Raw genomic sequence first — 15,651 nt, forward strand, 5'->3', positions numbered from 1 at the left:
CATGTAAAAATGCATTCACCATTTTCACACAGAAGGATTTTTCCCTTTTTGATTGCAAAAATTACCACATTTTTTCTGTGAAAAATAGAAAAATAAAGAAAAAAGATTAAATGGTTTTTAATGTCATGAGATCAGTGAAAATGCTGTTTTTCACAGTCCTCTATGTGCATTTGACTCAGCATACAATAAGAATGACTCAGTGCTGAAAGAGTTGACATTACATGTCTAAATGACATGGAAAACAAATTCTGTAGCCTAAGGTACAGAAATAAATTGAAACCTAAACTTGCCCTAAATATTCACTGTACAACTGATATTAATACCTCCAAGGTTTCACACCATCAACTACTTTGATATGTGAATTTCGCCAGTGTCTGAAACAGATTTTATAAAAAAACTTCCCATTTTGCTCTGCCCAGCACTTTTTGAAAGTTCACAGGGTAAGAAGCAATTTTCACTATGAATTAAATGTATCTGAAAATAACAATTAGTTACAATCGGCATTTCTAAGCCTGGTGGTTATCTTGCTAAAACACTGAAATTAGTTATGGGACTAGTATGTGCAAACCCAATATAAGAGTTTGTTTAAATAAAGAAATCGTTTTTTTCCTCCTGTTTAAGACTTGTTTAATAATGAGAAAATATAATCATTTAATTAATCTCTGTGACGTCTGAAAGTTTAATTTGTATCTGACCTGGTTCCTTTAGGAGGGATGAAGTGTACTTGAAGATAAAGGGGAATAGTGATAGGTAAGCCTCAGTTACCAAAGAAGTAGAAAGGATCCGGTAGAAGGGTGTTCAACTCTCTGCTGAACACCACAGCAGGAGGGGATTATGTTTGCTGACATAAGTACATAAGGAAGAGGGCAGAGAGGTGGTAAACACAAAACACAGAGGGGTGGTAAACACAAATTGTTGAACTCTGACACAGCAGGAACGATAGCCTATTTCCTTTTTTTTGGTCAGAAATAGAAAACAGGCTATTTTTCCTGCTGGATTCTCTGTCACAGTTCAACAACTTCTGTTTATATCTGTGAATATCCTTTCCTATATATTTGTGTCAGCAAACATAATCCCCTCCTGCAGTGGCCTTCAGTAGAGGGTTACACGTCCTTTCACAGGATCCCTACTTGCTGTCTTTATTTTTATTTTATTTTTTGTTGGGCAGGTAGGGGGATCAGGAGGAGAGAAAATAGGGCCTTCATCTGAAGATTTCCACGTCCATAAAAGGTAAACGTGGGGTGAGGGAGTAGCTGCAGGCACCACCCTTGAAGGTGAGCCTGATGCCCACAGAAGGAAGCAAAAAGCAGAAGCAGGCCTCCTCTGAAGGAAGAGAACAACCTCATGATAAGGTCAGCAAAAGCAAGACTAGGAAGGACGAGGTGAGTCACTGGAAGGGGGGGTACTGAGAGGGACAGCCAGTTGGAGAAGTCATAGTGGGAGACAGACAGAGACTCGAGAAAGAAGTGGAGGTGGTGTCGGGGAGATCATGAGAAATCTTTAAATAAGTTTCCAGTAAATATTCAGACTTTCAGAAACTCAGCTGAACCTCCCAACCAGATGAGGTTCACTTCTCACTACTATCTGTTCTATACAATTCATGATTTATTCATAGATACTATTAATTTTCAGACTGTGGTGCTCAGAGCTGACATATTAGTTCCTTTATTCTTATTTTCCCATATCATATCCTTCTGTCACAATCCAGCTATGTCACTAATAAGATAACTAATCGTCATAATACATTACAGCAGGAGTGGCAGCTGTATACTAACTATACTTAATGCTGTATAATCATTTATGTTCTAACTACCTGCTTTTGGACACGCACAATTTTCTTTTGGGCTGATTCTTTTCAAACTTGTTTTCTGCTTTAAGATTTATTTATTTATTTTAAGTTTAAACAGAATCAGTATAGCCCTGTTGATGTGAAAGGAGAGTGAATATTTTCTACAATAAACATATTCTTATGACTTTCTTTGAAGCAAACCCACAGTCACATTGGCATGGTGTTGAAAGCTGAAATTTGGCATAGGAATAGCATTCTCATGTGCTGCAGAGAAAATTTATTTCAATTTGACCGAGTTATGAGCCTTTGAAAATCACATGCAGCACAGTACATTGTGTTCAGGATTTTGTTTTGCTATGCTTGTAAAATGTGCAACTCAGGAAGTCTGCAATTTGTATATCTGTCCAGCTAATTTTAGCTATGTCATGGAAAGTATATAGATGCTGTGTATAGGCTGGGTCCTGCTTTCTACTAATATGGTAGCCATCTAGCTTTACTAATGCAAGTACTCTTGAAAACTGAATTTTATGTACTCTTTGATAAACACAAATTTTGATTGTCTAGTTAACCAACAACAGCAGAAATTTCTAATTTTAGACTTGTAAATACAATTCAAAATTCACACTGTTTGCTATACTGTATAAGTCATCCAAGAGGGCAACAATCAGACCCTTGAACAATAACCATTGCCTTATGTAATGGCATGTACATGGAATATTCACAATGAACTGCTCACAACTGACTCGCAATACAAGAATTATTTGGTGAAGACACATTTTTAACAACAAATTCAAGAATCCCTTAGTTTATTCTTTCTCAGAAAAAGAGGTAAAATTCATCCAATCAAATGTTCATTATGAATTATTTTACCAGTTCTAACATTTAGGAATGAAGATAACAGCAGAGTCTTTGTCTACACTAGCACTTTTGTTGGCAAAAGTTTTGTCGATCACGGGTGTGATTGACACAAATTTCACCGTCAGATGGGCTGGTGTGGACAGTGCTATGTCGGCAGGAGACATTCTCCCATCGACAGAGCTACTGCCACTCATTGGGGGTGGTTCAATTATGCCGATGGGAGAACTCTCTGCCACCCAGCATAGAGCAGCTAGACGGGAGACCTTACAGCAGAGCAGAGGCAGCGGTACAGCTGTGACACTGTAAGTCTGTAGGGTAGAAATAGCCTGAGATGCCAAGTCCAAATAATAAGATCTGACAGGGGGTGGGACATCACTCAACAACAATATGTTTGAGTGTGTTGCATATGAGAAAAATTTAAGTCTGAAAATTAAACAATATGTCATATTTCCCAGTGTTGTGTGCCCTGGCCCTTATGCATTGTGTTGTGTTGCACTGGGGTGCAAAGACAAAGAATCTTGTATAGCCCATATAAAGACCAGACAGAATTACAGCACCTGGGTCCTGAAGAGGCAAAGAGAGTTTCTTCATCTGCACAGTGCCCCCAAAGGAACAGGAAATAATGGGGAAGCAGCTGGGCAATAGCTTTGACCCCTCACTCTACAGCTCGCCAGACTGACCAACCACATGGGAGGGGTAAACTACAGCCCACAGACAGAGGAATTAGTGGGTACACTACCTAAGGAGATTCCTCATGACTCCCTGCAATTGATCCCTCAGTATCCCCCAGCTGAACCCAAACCAGCTGCCAATGTCTCTGATCCCCCAACCAACAATGTACCACCATTTCCCCACAAATCCCTAGAATCAACCCCACCTCTGCTCAAGCCTCTGCCACTGGTACTCCTGTCGCCCACCTTTCTCTCTTCACTTTTGTCTCACAATCTCACCCACCCTGAGATGCTGGCTGCCTCATCTCCCCCTACTAAAACTGTCGCCATCCAGCCAGTGCCTCAACGGCACAGCACCACACGAAGTCCATGCTAAACAGAGACTCCTGTACAACTGAATGTGAAGCCCTGATCACCACAAGACTCCATGGCAGATGACTCCGCTACAGCTCTACTTCTCCCTCAGTCTTCCCAATTTTTCATCTTTTAATGAACTTTTCTCTTTTAAAGTTATCCAGATGAACAGATTCCCTAAAGCCCAACTATAAACAAACACAAACAAAGTGCTTTCTTAGTCATTTTGAGATGACCTCATAGATGTAACTCTATTAGGGCAGAGCTAAAGGTGTGGTTGTTATCTGAATGTAAGCCAATGCCTCAACTGAAAAGGGAAGCCATAAAACTCTAAATTTCTAACTTATTTTCTAAACAGTGTAATTCTTGCAAAGTAGCATACACTCAGGCCATTGATATGTGTCCACAACTTTTCTAGTCTATTCAGTCCTTTCTGGATTCTTTTACCACCACCATTGTAACAGAGCTCTTTCATTTCACTTTAACTGAGAGAGAGAGAGAGAGAGAAAGTGTAAATATCTTTCTTAGCTCAAAGTTCAGATTGTGTATTTGAGTATGATTCTGAGGAACTGAATGTGTTCCCTGGACATGATTGCATATTAGAAAGGAAAGGGTGTTTGCTATGGAAGCAAGGAGACAGTGAGCACATTTGGGCCCTGTGACAGAGTGTACCAACCCCACACTGATGAGGTGAGGGTTAAGGAGTTGCTCCAGATGGAGTGAGGGTTCAAAATGGAGCAACTCAGCTCAATCTGGGCTGACTAAGCAGGAGAGAAGGTGGGTGCTGCAGCCTTCTGCAGAGGAGCTGCTGGGGCTTCCAAGAGCTGGGACTAGGCCTCACAGTCAAGCTGCTGCAGATCCTTCAGCCATGGATGCCAAACTGCCACAGAAAGAGGGAAACCATCCAGACAGTGGCCCCAAAGAACTCCAAGGGGGACCCCAAGACAGACCAGTGATACCAGAAGAGGATCTGAAGCTGGGATAGGAAGTAGCCCAGACAGCAGAGGTAGGGGTGCCCATCTCCTGTGCTGTGCAATTTGAATTATTGTTTCTTTGAGCCCTGGGTTGGAACTTGGTAAAGCAGAGGGGGCTGGGTTCCCCTTCCCCTGGCCACTGGGTGACACAGCTGCTGAATCCTACTGCTGGGTTAAGCAGCCACTGACTCTTGCTACTGGTTGACACAGTCCAGACTAGAGTATAGCCACTAGATCAGCGGTTCTCAACCAGAGGGTCTACGGCCTCCTGGGGGTCCGTGAGCCTTTTCAAGGGGGCCGTGGGGCCCCGCGTCTGAAGCCTAATGATCGGTGCCCCCGCAGGGCTGAAACCAGGAGGTGCGGGGCTGAAGACCTGATCCCCAGGGGTTCACCTAGGGAGGTGGTGAAATCTCCATCCTTAGAGATTTTTAAGGCCCAGTTTGACAAAGCCTTGGCTGGGATGATTTAGTTGGAGTTGGTCCTGCTTTGAGCAGAGGGTTGGACTAGATGACCTCGTGAAGTCTCTTCCAACCCTGATATTCTATGATTCTATGAAGCCATGATCCCCAGTGTCCCCTGTAAGGCTGAAGCTGGGAGGCGTGGGGCTGAAACCCCAATCCCCGATGCCCCCATGGGGTTGAACCCTGATCCCTGGTGCCCCCTGCGGGGCTGAAACTGGGTGGTGCAGGGCTGAACCCCTGAGCCCCAAGCCCTGGTGCTCCCTGTGGGGCAGAAGCCCTGAGCCCATGGGCAGAGTTGGGGACATGCAGGGCATTGCCTCCCACCCCCGAAACTGTAGTGCAAGATCACGGCAGTCCCAGGGGCAGCTCCATGCCTCCCCCCTCATCTCCTCTCCCCGCCCTCTGGCCAGGTCAGAGGCGGGAAGCCGGAGCCGGGCAGTGCGGGGCAGCTGCTGCTCTGGTTGGTGCCATGGAGCAGCCAACAGCAGCGTTCCTTCCTCTCCTGCTGGGGCACCAGGTTGAAGCTGCTCCTCAGCTCCAAGCCCACTTTGCTCCCACAGAGGAAGCCGGTAAGAGTGCCCCAGGCAGGGAGACCCGGCTCTGTGGCTGGCACACCCCTCCGGAAACAGGGACTGCAGGGGAGTCCTCCCAGCATACAGCCCCTAATACCCTCTCCCTACACCCTGAGCTATGCCCTCTGTGCACCCTGAGCTACCCCCTGCCCACACACAGCACCTAGCCACCCCCCTCCCTGCACCCTGAGCTACCCCCTGCTGGAACACAGCCCCTAGCCACCTCTGTCCCTGCACCCACAGACACCCCCTGTGTGCACACAGCCCCAGCTACCTCCTCCCTGCAAGTTGAGCTACCCCCCTGCCCACACACAGCCCCTAGGTACCCCATCCTTGCACACTAAGCTGTTTTCAAACTTTTTGAGCTAAGCTCCCCACCTTTGACTTATAATTTTTGGTTACATCTCCCCCCATCCCCCGCAACCCAGGTAGCCTGCTGAGGTGAGTCAGGGGTTGGAGGTGGCACTCCCTCCCTGGACCCCGCCATGTGGAGGTGGCTCAAGCCCCGCTGGCCCCTACCCCCCACAAATAGAAGTCAAACTATGCCTATGCCCAAGACCCATGCCCTGAGACCCTCTCCCCACCCGCGCTGGGCCCTGGAGTTTGTATAGCATGTTGAGGGGGGGGCTTAGAGAGAAAAAGGTTGAGAATCCCTGCACTAGATGGTGTTACTGCTGGCCTTGGACTCAAAACCTCCTTTGGCTGGCACTGTGATGTGTGGGTGGTAGAGAGAGGTGAATTAAAATTTTGAGATTGGGTGGGATGTTAACACTGTCTTTACTGGCAACCTCCTTGGTTGTTAATGGCTGTGTTGTTCTGAAATTCACTTCAGCATCCTTAAAGATAAGTGAGCAAGGTTTATGGGTGTGAATTTATTTATTTGTTAAGCACTAACACTATTCTCAGCCCTGTACAGCACATGTAAGAGAGATGGTCCCTAGCCCCAGAATCTTACAATCTAAACTGAGATATCTGAATCTAAATAGCTTACAGCCTTGTGTTTGTGGGAGGCAGTGTCAAATTTTTCCAGAGAAGTTTGATTTGATTTGATTAAGGTAGATAGTAAAAAAAAAATGTAAATGGACACTACACTAAGAACTAGGGCTTCGTTTTGATATGTTTTAAACATATAAGTCTAATGATGCTGCAGAATATTTGGAAATTGAAATAGTGACTTTGTTTATAGACAGGTGCCTGATTTACCCCATAGTCATAAAGAGGTAGGTTTCAATTTCTATCCACTGTGTCTACAAGGGCAAAGCACCAACTCCCAGAGAACTATGGTTGACTATAGGTTCCAGGCCAAAAACTTTTCTTCCCAGCCCAGCTTCTCCTAATTTCTGGAGTGTGCCAGTCTCTTCCAAGCCATCCAGTGGAAAAGGGGTTTCAGGCAGCTTGAGCTATTGATTCATTGTAGGGTTATGACCAAGGCGTCCAGGGTGGCAGAAATCAGAAAGTCAATGAATGTGATGCTGGATTGACCCAAAATTAGAAGCAAATCCACCTTAGGACCCATGTAAAATAAATGTCCTGTCTTCACTTTCAAGGCTCTCTACCATTTAGTTCCTCCCTTTCTCTCTTCTCGTATCACTCTGCTTACCCCCAGTGAAAATGTCAACAATACACTAACCTGGAACAAAGAATCACCAATGCCTTGAAGGAAACAAAATTTCAAACACATTTTAACAAGTCCCTCTCTCTTTAGGTCAAGCAACAGTTCTTCAGGTCTATTTCTTGGCAGGAAAATACAGTCAATTTTTCTCCCCAGAAGCATCAAAATAAACCGTTCAAGTAGGTGGGGAAATAAACAGGGGGATTCCCTTATGATAGAGTCAAAGGAGCAGTTTTGGGTCACCCTTGGTCCAGAGTTTAACCAAATACAAAAAATGTTCCCTTCTCTGTAGGGTTCAGCTAAACAATTCCGGTCCATCCTTTCGGGAAAACAAATATGAAGAGTCCTCTTCTCAGCGAGGTGACAGAAATAAACACACACAGTTAATTAATCTAGGTAGGGATCAACTAAACAATTCAAATTCTCCTCTGTAGCAGTGGCAATAACCAACAGACCAACAATCTCAGCTATGTGGCTCTACGAAACACAGTCGTCTCTGCTTAGACTGGAAGAATAATCACCTCCTCGCTTGCTGGAGCCCTTAACTCTTATGGGACTAGTATTATTACTGAGCCCCAGCTGAAGAGCCATCCTTCAAAATCTGACAGCAGATGTGGTCACTGTGAGGAGTGGAAGAAGGAGAATCTCTTCGCTTATCCCATACTGAAGGGATTTAACCTCTTCAGTGTCCTACAAGGCACACACACATCCCATCACATTCCCACTCACTCTTCCTTTCCGTCACACAAGCCTCTATCTCTCATCTTCACTCTTGCTCCATGCTGCCCCTATGTGCGGAACCACTTCCCTTTCCTTGTACATCATGGCCCAAATCCTTTCCAATGCACAAAACCTAACTACATTAACTTTGCACAGGGATGTTCCACAAGAACCAAAGGGTATCCTTCCATCTAGCAGAAATATTCCACTACTGTTACTGTATTCTGTGTACTTTAATAGCATCCTATTTGGGAGACAGTAGTGGCCAGTTGATCTGATCACTCCAGCCGCTTCATGCCCCAAACCTCTCTGGGCTACAGTGGACAGACCACCCAGACAGAGCACAGCTCTGTGGCAAAAGAGAGTGCAGACCTACTGCACTGATTCTTTGTGGCATTCCCTAGACCCCACCACGATTGCTTACAATGCCTTTTAGGTAAGACGAGTAGGACACAACAACCATCCTCTCCTCATTCAAATATTTCATTAAAACATACTTCTTATGTGAAAACATTCAATGTTAGTCCATCAGTGGGGGGTCAGAGAAAGAAAGGAACAAAAAAATACCTGCACTGCTTCGAGATTGGACGCCAGTCTCTGGATATCTAGTCTGTAATGTGTCTCAACTGTACTGTATATTCAGCTCAAGCGGTACAGAACTGTGCTTTGAACCTCTGGTACACTACTTACAAATACAGTACATAAATTCTAGAATACGGTATATTATTGCAGGTTTCAGAGTAGCAGCCATGTTAATCTGTATCCGCAAAAAGAAAAGGAGTACTTGTGGCACCTTAGAGACTAACAAATTTATTTGAGCATAAGCTTTTGTGAGCTACAGCTCACTTCATCAGATGCACGTAGTGGAAAATACAGGGGGGAGATTTTATATACACAGAGAACATGAAACAATGAGTGTGACCGTACACACTGTAACAAGAGTGATCAGGTAAAGTGAGCTATTACCAGCAGGAGAGCGGGGAGGCGGGGGGGGAGGAACCTTTTGTAGTGATAATCAAGGTGAGCCATTTCCAGCAGTTGACAAGAATGTGTGAGGAACAGTGGGGCGGGGGGGGGGGAATAAACATGGAGAAATAGTTTTACTTTGCAAACTGGATTCAATTAACTTACGCTTGAATAAAGACTGGGAGTGCATGTGTCATTACACAAAGTCAAACTATTCATGTGCCCCCCCTCCGAATTGTCCACCCCACAGCTTGTCCCTTTCTACCTGACCCCAACTCCTGTTAATCACCTGCCACCGCCCCCGCTGGGTCATCGGCAATGGAGGGCACCGGGGTGACCTCCACTGCTGCCATGCCCATCGCCTCCCCAGACTCTAGGGAAGGCCCCCCCCCCCCGCCAGCAGGAAAGGCCAGGGCAAGAAGAAGGGGAAGGGCCCCGCTAAAACCACCGGGCCCTCCATGGCAGGGGCCAACCCACTGCTGCAGCCCCGCCACCAACCACGGCGTCCTCCCCCGCGCCCCCTCCACCAGCTCTGAGGATGTCCCTCCCTCAGCCCCCAGGACGTATGCCTGGGCAGCAGCAGCCCCCCCTCTCCCACCCACCGCCTCCGCCACCATCAATAGCGGCCAGGGCCCCTTTCCCACCATGACAAGGAAGCATGGTGTCTGATGCCTCCTGGTGCCCGCCTCGCCCCACGTGGAGACCTACATGCGGGCGTTGGCAAGGGTGGTGGGGCCCTCGGCCATTGTGGCAGCCTCCGAAATATACGGGAAGGTCGTTTTCTTCTTAGCATCGGAGGCTGCCACCCAGGAAGCGGTGGAGAAGGGCCTGGCGGTGGGGGCGGTGTTTGTCCCCATAGAGCCGTGGCGGACCTAGCCGTCTGCCTGGTCCTGACCTCTGTCCCTCCTTTTCTCCCCAATGCTGCCCTGCTACCTGCCCTTTCCACCCTGGGGAAACCTGTTTCTGTTATCAGCCCTCTCCCGTTGGGCTGCAAGGACCCCACCCTCTGTCACATTTTTTCCTTCCGCCGGCAAGTGCAACTTTTGGTGCGTGACAGAGTGGAGCTCGAAGGGTCCTTCCTAGCCCCCCACCAGGGGGCCCGTTACCGGGTGTACTTTTCCACGGGGGAAGCCCGGTGCTATCTCTGCCAGGTGTCGGGACATGTCCGGAGGGACTGCCCCTTAGCCCAGCAAGGAGGGGCACCTGGGATCCCTGAGACCCGGCAGAACATCGGCCCCTTCATTGCCGACGCCCCTGCCACCCGGTACCCAAACCTGCCCCCCCCCTTCGGACCACCATTATGCCCGCTCAAGCCCAAGGGGCACCTCCCCTACAATGCCCAGACAAGCAGGAGAGCCCCGCCCTCGCTGCTGACAATCTAGCGGGGCCTATGGAGGAGGGTGTGGCAGAGATACCACCAGGCATGGGAGAGAGCCTGTCCCAGGGAGAATCCTCCCTCCCTTATGCTGCCCCTCCATTCCCCCTCAAGTCCCTGAGCCATCGCCTTTACCCCCTGACACGACTCCTGCTAACCAGCCCCCAGATGATGCCATGGAGGACTGGGCCCTAGTCCAGGGGAAGCGAGGCAAGTGGAAGGCTCGAGCTCCGCCTCATCTACCCAAGGCAGAGGCCCCCCGAAAGGCCAGGAAGGGGGGCACCGATGCGGAACCTTCCACTTTCCTAAGAGTGCGTCCCATCCACTGGTGTCAGCCGGGAAAGACGTGGCAGGACCGGAGGGTAGTGTCTCCCCTCCATGGGAGACCCTCTCGTCCGAGACCCTCGAGGAAGCCCCTTCTGTCCTGACGCTACCCGAAGCCCCCGTGAACCCCAAGGCAACTGTCGTGGCGGGTGCCGGCGGAGAAAACCCCGGGGCGGCGGAAAGTGTCCTCTCCTCCTCTCGGTCAAGGAGATCGAGACCTTAGATCTGACCCCGGCCACCCAGCGGGAGGACAACTTTTTGCCAGCAAATCTCGATCTGGGCGACCTCACTCCACCCCTCTTTTCCCCATGCTCCCTCCCCTTAACTGCTGCTTCCGCTCCCACCTCCGAGGAGCCCCTGGACTCCTCCACTGACCCAGCCGCTGATTACACCCCGCTGATGACCACTGAGCCTACTCAGGTGACAGCTGGCGCCATGCGGCCGGGACACGAGTCGCCAGGCGCACTCCCCGTTGGTACAGAGCAATTGACTTCCTTCCGAGGCAGGGGCCCTACAGAAGATAATCCACCTCCTGATACTGTGGCCGCTAAATCCACCACAGAGCGCGCACCCAGTGTCACTGAGAGCTCCCTCCCCACCCCGTTAACCCTTGAGCCTAATCGGGAGGTGCCACCATACAGCTGCTTGCCTCCCGAAACCCAGAACCTCGCCTTTGCCCTGCCCCTACCCCTATCCAATTTACCTCCTGCAATGTCATTGCCGCCCCCGGGGCTGTCTCCTTCCCTTTCCCAACTGATGACCCCCAGGGAGCGGCGTTTGTGTTCTCCTGCCCCGACCCATTAGGAGCTGCTATTTTGCCTCCACCGCCCCCTATCGCCCCAGAGCTTGAGGCAGGCCTAGAAGCTCCAGCCCATCAGCCACCCCATCGGGGGTCCGCACCCTGCTTCTCCATTTTAGTGGACCACAGGGCTGCACCAAGGGCCCCACCGGGGAACAACTGGGAAACCGTAACCCCACCCCCCATGAGCTGCGAGGAGAGCTGCGGAAGTTTTTAGAGGATGTCCATGGCTCCCGCAACAAGGTACAACTTCCTCTCCAGGATTTTCTCAAATCCTCCAGGCCACAAGTGCCCTCATGGGGGAAGGTAAAGGGATGGGGAAGTGGGATGCCACGGCCTACTGGACGGTCCGCGTCTTCCGTGAACAATTACTCACCTACGGGATGGGTCACGGACTGCTGCATGGCCAGCTGGGAGATGCGAGCGTCCCTGCCAGTGAGGACCCCCCCAACCCTCCCCATGACACCTCTCACCATCGCAACGTTGAACACCCGGGGTTGTAGGATGGCTCTCTGCAGGTCCCAGGTGATCTCCTTCCTTCGGGAGGGAGGGTACTCTGTGGTTTTCCAGCAGGAAACCCATTCGGACCCGATCGCCGAAGACAGTTGACAGCTGGAGTGGGGGGACAGGGTCTACTTTAGCCATGCCACGGTTCAACAGGCTGGAGTGGCGACCCTGTTCTCCCCCAACCTACGGCCCAAGATGCTAGGGGTCGCCGAGGTGCTAGGGGCCTGCTGCATCTCTGGGTCCGTATGGAGAGGCTTGTGGTTAACCTCGTTAATGTCTGTGCCCCAACATCGGGCCCAGAGCGGCTGCAATTCTCTCAGCAGGCGTCCGCCTTCCTCAGCACCTTAGATTCTCACGAGTGCTTGCTCCTGGGAGGGGACTTGAATACCACCCTCGAGGAACAGGACCGCTAGGGGACCGAGCAGAGCCCGGCCGCCGCGGACACCCTCCGGGAGATAGTCGAACATCACTGCCTAGTGGAAATCTGGCGCGACCACCACCCGGATGACACTTCCACGTTCACCTTTGTCTGGGTGGAAGCCCATCGGTTGAGCCACTCCCGGTTGGACCGCATTTATTTATCACGCTTCCATCTCTCACGAGCCCACTCCTCCAGCATTCAGCTGGCCCCATTTTCTGACCATCATCTAGCCACCGTGACAGCCTCCCTCTGTGCGGAGAGGCCAGGGCCAGCCTACTGGCATTTTAACAACAGCCTGTTGGAGGATGAGGGCTTCGTGACGTCCTTCTGGGAATTCTGGCTGGCCTGGTGAGAGCAGCGGCGTGCCTTTCCTTTGGCGCGGCAATGGTGGGACCTGGGGAAGGTACGCGCCAGGATTATCTGCCGCGACTACACCCGGGGCACCAGCCAACGGAGAAATGCAGCGATAGAGCAGTTGGAAAGGGAGGTGTTAGAGCTGGAGAGGCGTCTGGCTGCCAGCCCCGAAGACCCGTTCCTCTGCGGAGCGTGCCGAGAGAAGCGGGAGGAGCTCCGGGCCCTCGAGGACCATCGGGCCCGAGGTGCCTTTGTTCGATCCCGCATCCGCCTCCTTCGGGAGATGGATTGTGGCTCCCACTTCTTCTATGCCCTGGAGAAAACGAGGGGGGCCAAGAAACACATCACCTGCCTCCTGGCAGAAGACGGCACCCCCCTCATGGAACCGGCGGAGATGTGCAGGAGGGCCCAAGCCTTCTACGCAAGTCTTTTCTCCCCGGATCCGAACGACCCTGGTGCTTGCAGAGTGCTCTGGGAGGAGCTCCCTACAGTCAGCACGAGCGACCGAGACCGGCTAGAGTTGCCTTTCACTCTGGCCGAGTTCTCGGAAGCCCTCTGTCATATGCCCACTAATAAGTCTCCAGGAATGGACGGGCTGACCCTGGAGTTCTACCTTGTGTTTTGGGACGTCCTCGGCCCAGACCTAGTCACCGTCTGGGCCGAGTCTCTGCAGAGCTGGGTCCTCCCTCTTTCATGCAGGCAAGCTGTGCTCGCCTTACTGCCGAAGAAGGGGGACCTCCGTGATTTACGAATTGGCGTCCCGTCTCGCTCCTCAGCACGGACTACAAAATCGTAACGAAAGCAATCTCTCTGCGGCTAGGGTCTGTACTGGTGGACCTGATCCACCCAGACCAGACCTACACCGTCCCAGACCGCAGTATCTTTGATAACCTATTTCTTGTTCGGGACCTTTTGGAACTCGGGCGTAGAGACATGCTGTCGTTCACCCTCCTGTCCCTAGATCAGGAGAAGGCGTTCGATAGGGTGGACCACGGGTACCTCCTGAGCACTCTGCAGGCGTTTGGCTTTGGACCCCAGTTTGTGGGTTTTCTCCGGGTGCTGTACGCTTCCGCAGAGTGTCTAGTTAAGCTCAACTGGACCCTGACCGAACCGGTCAACTTCGGGCAAGGAGTACGGCAGGGGTGCCCCCTCTTGGGCCAGCTGTACGCTCTGGCGATCGAGCCCTTCCTCTGTCTCCTCTTCAGGAGTTGACAGGGTTGGTGCTGCGGGAGCCGGAGCTGCGGCTGGTCTTGTCGGCGTACGCCGATGACGTGCTCCTTGTGGTCCGGGACCCGGGTGACTTGGCGCGGGTGGAAGTTTGCCAGGCCATCTGTTCGGCAGCCTCCTCTGCCCGGGTCAACTGGGTCAAGAGCTCTGGCTTGGCGGTAGGAGACTGGCGGCAGGTGAGCTCCCTCCCACCCGTGCTTCAGACCGTCCGGTGGAGCGCGGGTCTGCTGTTCTACCTCTGCGTTTACCTTTCTGCCACGCATCCCTCTCCACCAGAGAACTGGGAAAACTTAGAGGGCGGGGTGATAGAGTGACTCTGGAAATGGACGGGACTACTCTGATGTCTCTCCCTCCGAGGGAGAGCGCTGGTGTTTAATCAGCTAGTCCTGTCCATGCTCTGGTACCAGCTCAACACCATGGTCCCGGCCCCGGGTTTCCTGACCAACCTCCGGACATTGATTCTGGGGTTCTTTTGGTGAGGAATGCACTGGGCCCCTGTAGGGGTTCTTCATCTACCCCTCAAGGAAGGAGGACAGGGCCTGAAGTATCTGCACACTCAGGTCCGCGTCTTCCGCCTCCAGGCCCTACAGAGGCTCCTTTATGGTGCAGGCAGTTCGGCGTGGAGCATAATGGCACACGCCATCCTGCACCGCATCCGAGGGCTCCGATATGACCAGCAGCTCTTTTATCTCTGTCTGGGAGGTCTTCCGCGAGACTTCTCTGGGCTGCCGGTCTTCTACCAGGACCTCCTCCGGACTTGGAAACTGTTTTTAACGACCGGGTCCGTGGGGGCCACCGATGGCAGATCTCCTTGCGGAGTCCCTGCTACACAACCCCCAGCTCCGTGTGCAGGTGGTAGAGTCCTGCTCGGTGCACGAGAGCTTGATCCTGGCAGAAGTCACGAAAGTCGGAGACCTCCTGGTCTATGACCGGGGAGACTGGCTGGATCCCCTGACGCTCGCTCTGTGCATGGGGCTCTCCAGACCTCGTACCCCCTGGCGCGTACTTCAGGAGGTGAAGGCTGCTTTGCCGCCCGCTGCTAGAGCTTACCTCGATCGGGTCCTTCTCGAGGGTACGCCCCGTCCACCTCTACCCCAGGCCCGCCCGACCTTTTAATTGGACCCCTGCCCCATAGACCCAATCGACCCCCTCACCCCTTTACAGCGAGCTGGCTACATGAACTGCAGCTGGTATGCTTCCAAACCGCGCCAAGGAAACATCTATACATGCTTGTGCTCCACACCCTTCACGCCCTCACCCTAGTGTCCCGCCCCAACACAAAGTGGCAAGACCTTCTGCCACCTTTGGAGGGTGAGCAGCCCCGGTGGGCCAGCCTATATTCCACCTTGGTTCCGAGGCTGTCGGGGACATCAGTTGGTGGCTCCTTCACGGAGCTGTGAGCACGGGCATGTACTTGGCGCGGTTCAACCCCATTCCAGATACTTGTCCCTTTTGCGGTGTGAGAGAAACCCTGGCGCACGTATATTTGGAGTGTGCCAGGCTGCAGCCCCTGTTCCGGCTTCTCACAAATCTTTTATTATGTTTTTGGTTGCATTTTTACCCTCACCTTTTTATTTATGCACTCCCCATCCGTGGCCTCACAAAGTCGCGTGATCTCCTAGTTAACCTCCTCCTGGCCCTGGCTAAAACGGCCATCTATAAAACCA

The 15,651-nt window shown here is 51.4% G+C and overlaps 1 protein-coding gene across 4 annotated transcripts in view; it reads right to left on the reverse strand.

Annotated features, from left to right (window-relative positions):
* Positions 1-15,651, reverse strand: part of SLC16A7 (solute carrier family 16 member 7) — a 148,075-nt gene that overhangs the window by 127,900 nt on the left and 4,524 nt on the right. The window contains exon 1 of one of the 4 annotated variants that reach the window (XM_073327961.1): positions 8,579-8,602. The exons of the other annotated variants lie outside the window; for them this stretch is intronic. The gene's annotated coding sequence lies outside the window, so the exon portion shown is untranslated. Of the gene's footprint in view, positions 1-8,578; positions 8,603-15,651 lie in introns of those variants that run through there. 4 annotated transcript variants of the gene reach the window in all.

This window comes from Lepidochelys kempii, chromosome 1 (genome assembly GCF_965140265.1).
Source record: "Lepidochelys kempii isolate rLepKem1 chromosome 1, rLepKem1.hap2, whole genome shotgun sequence".
NCBI lineage: Eukaryota > Metazoa > Chordata > Testudines > Cheloniidae > Lepidochelys > Lepidochelys kempii.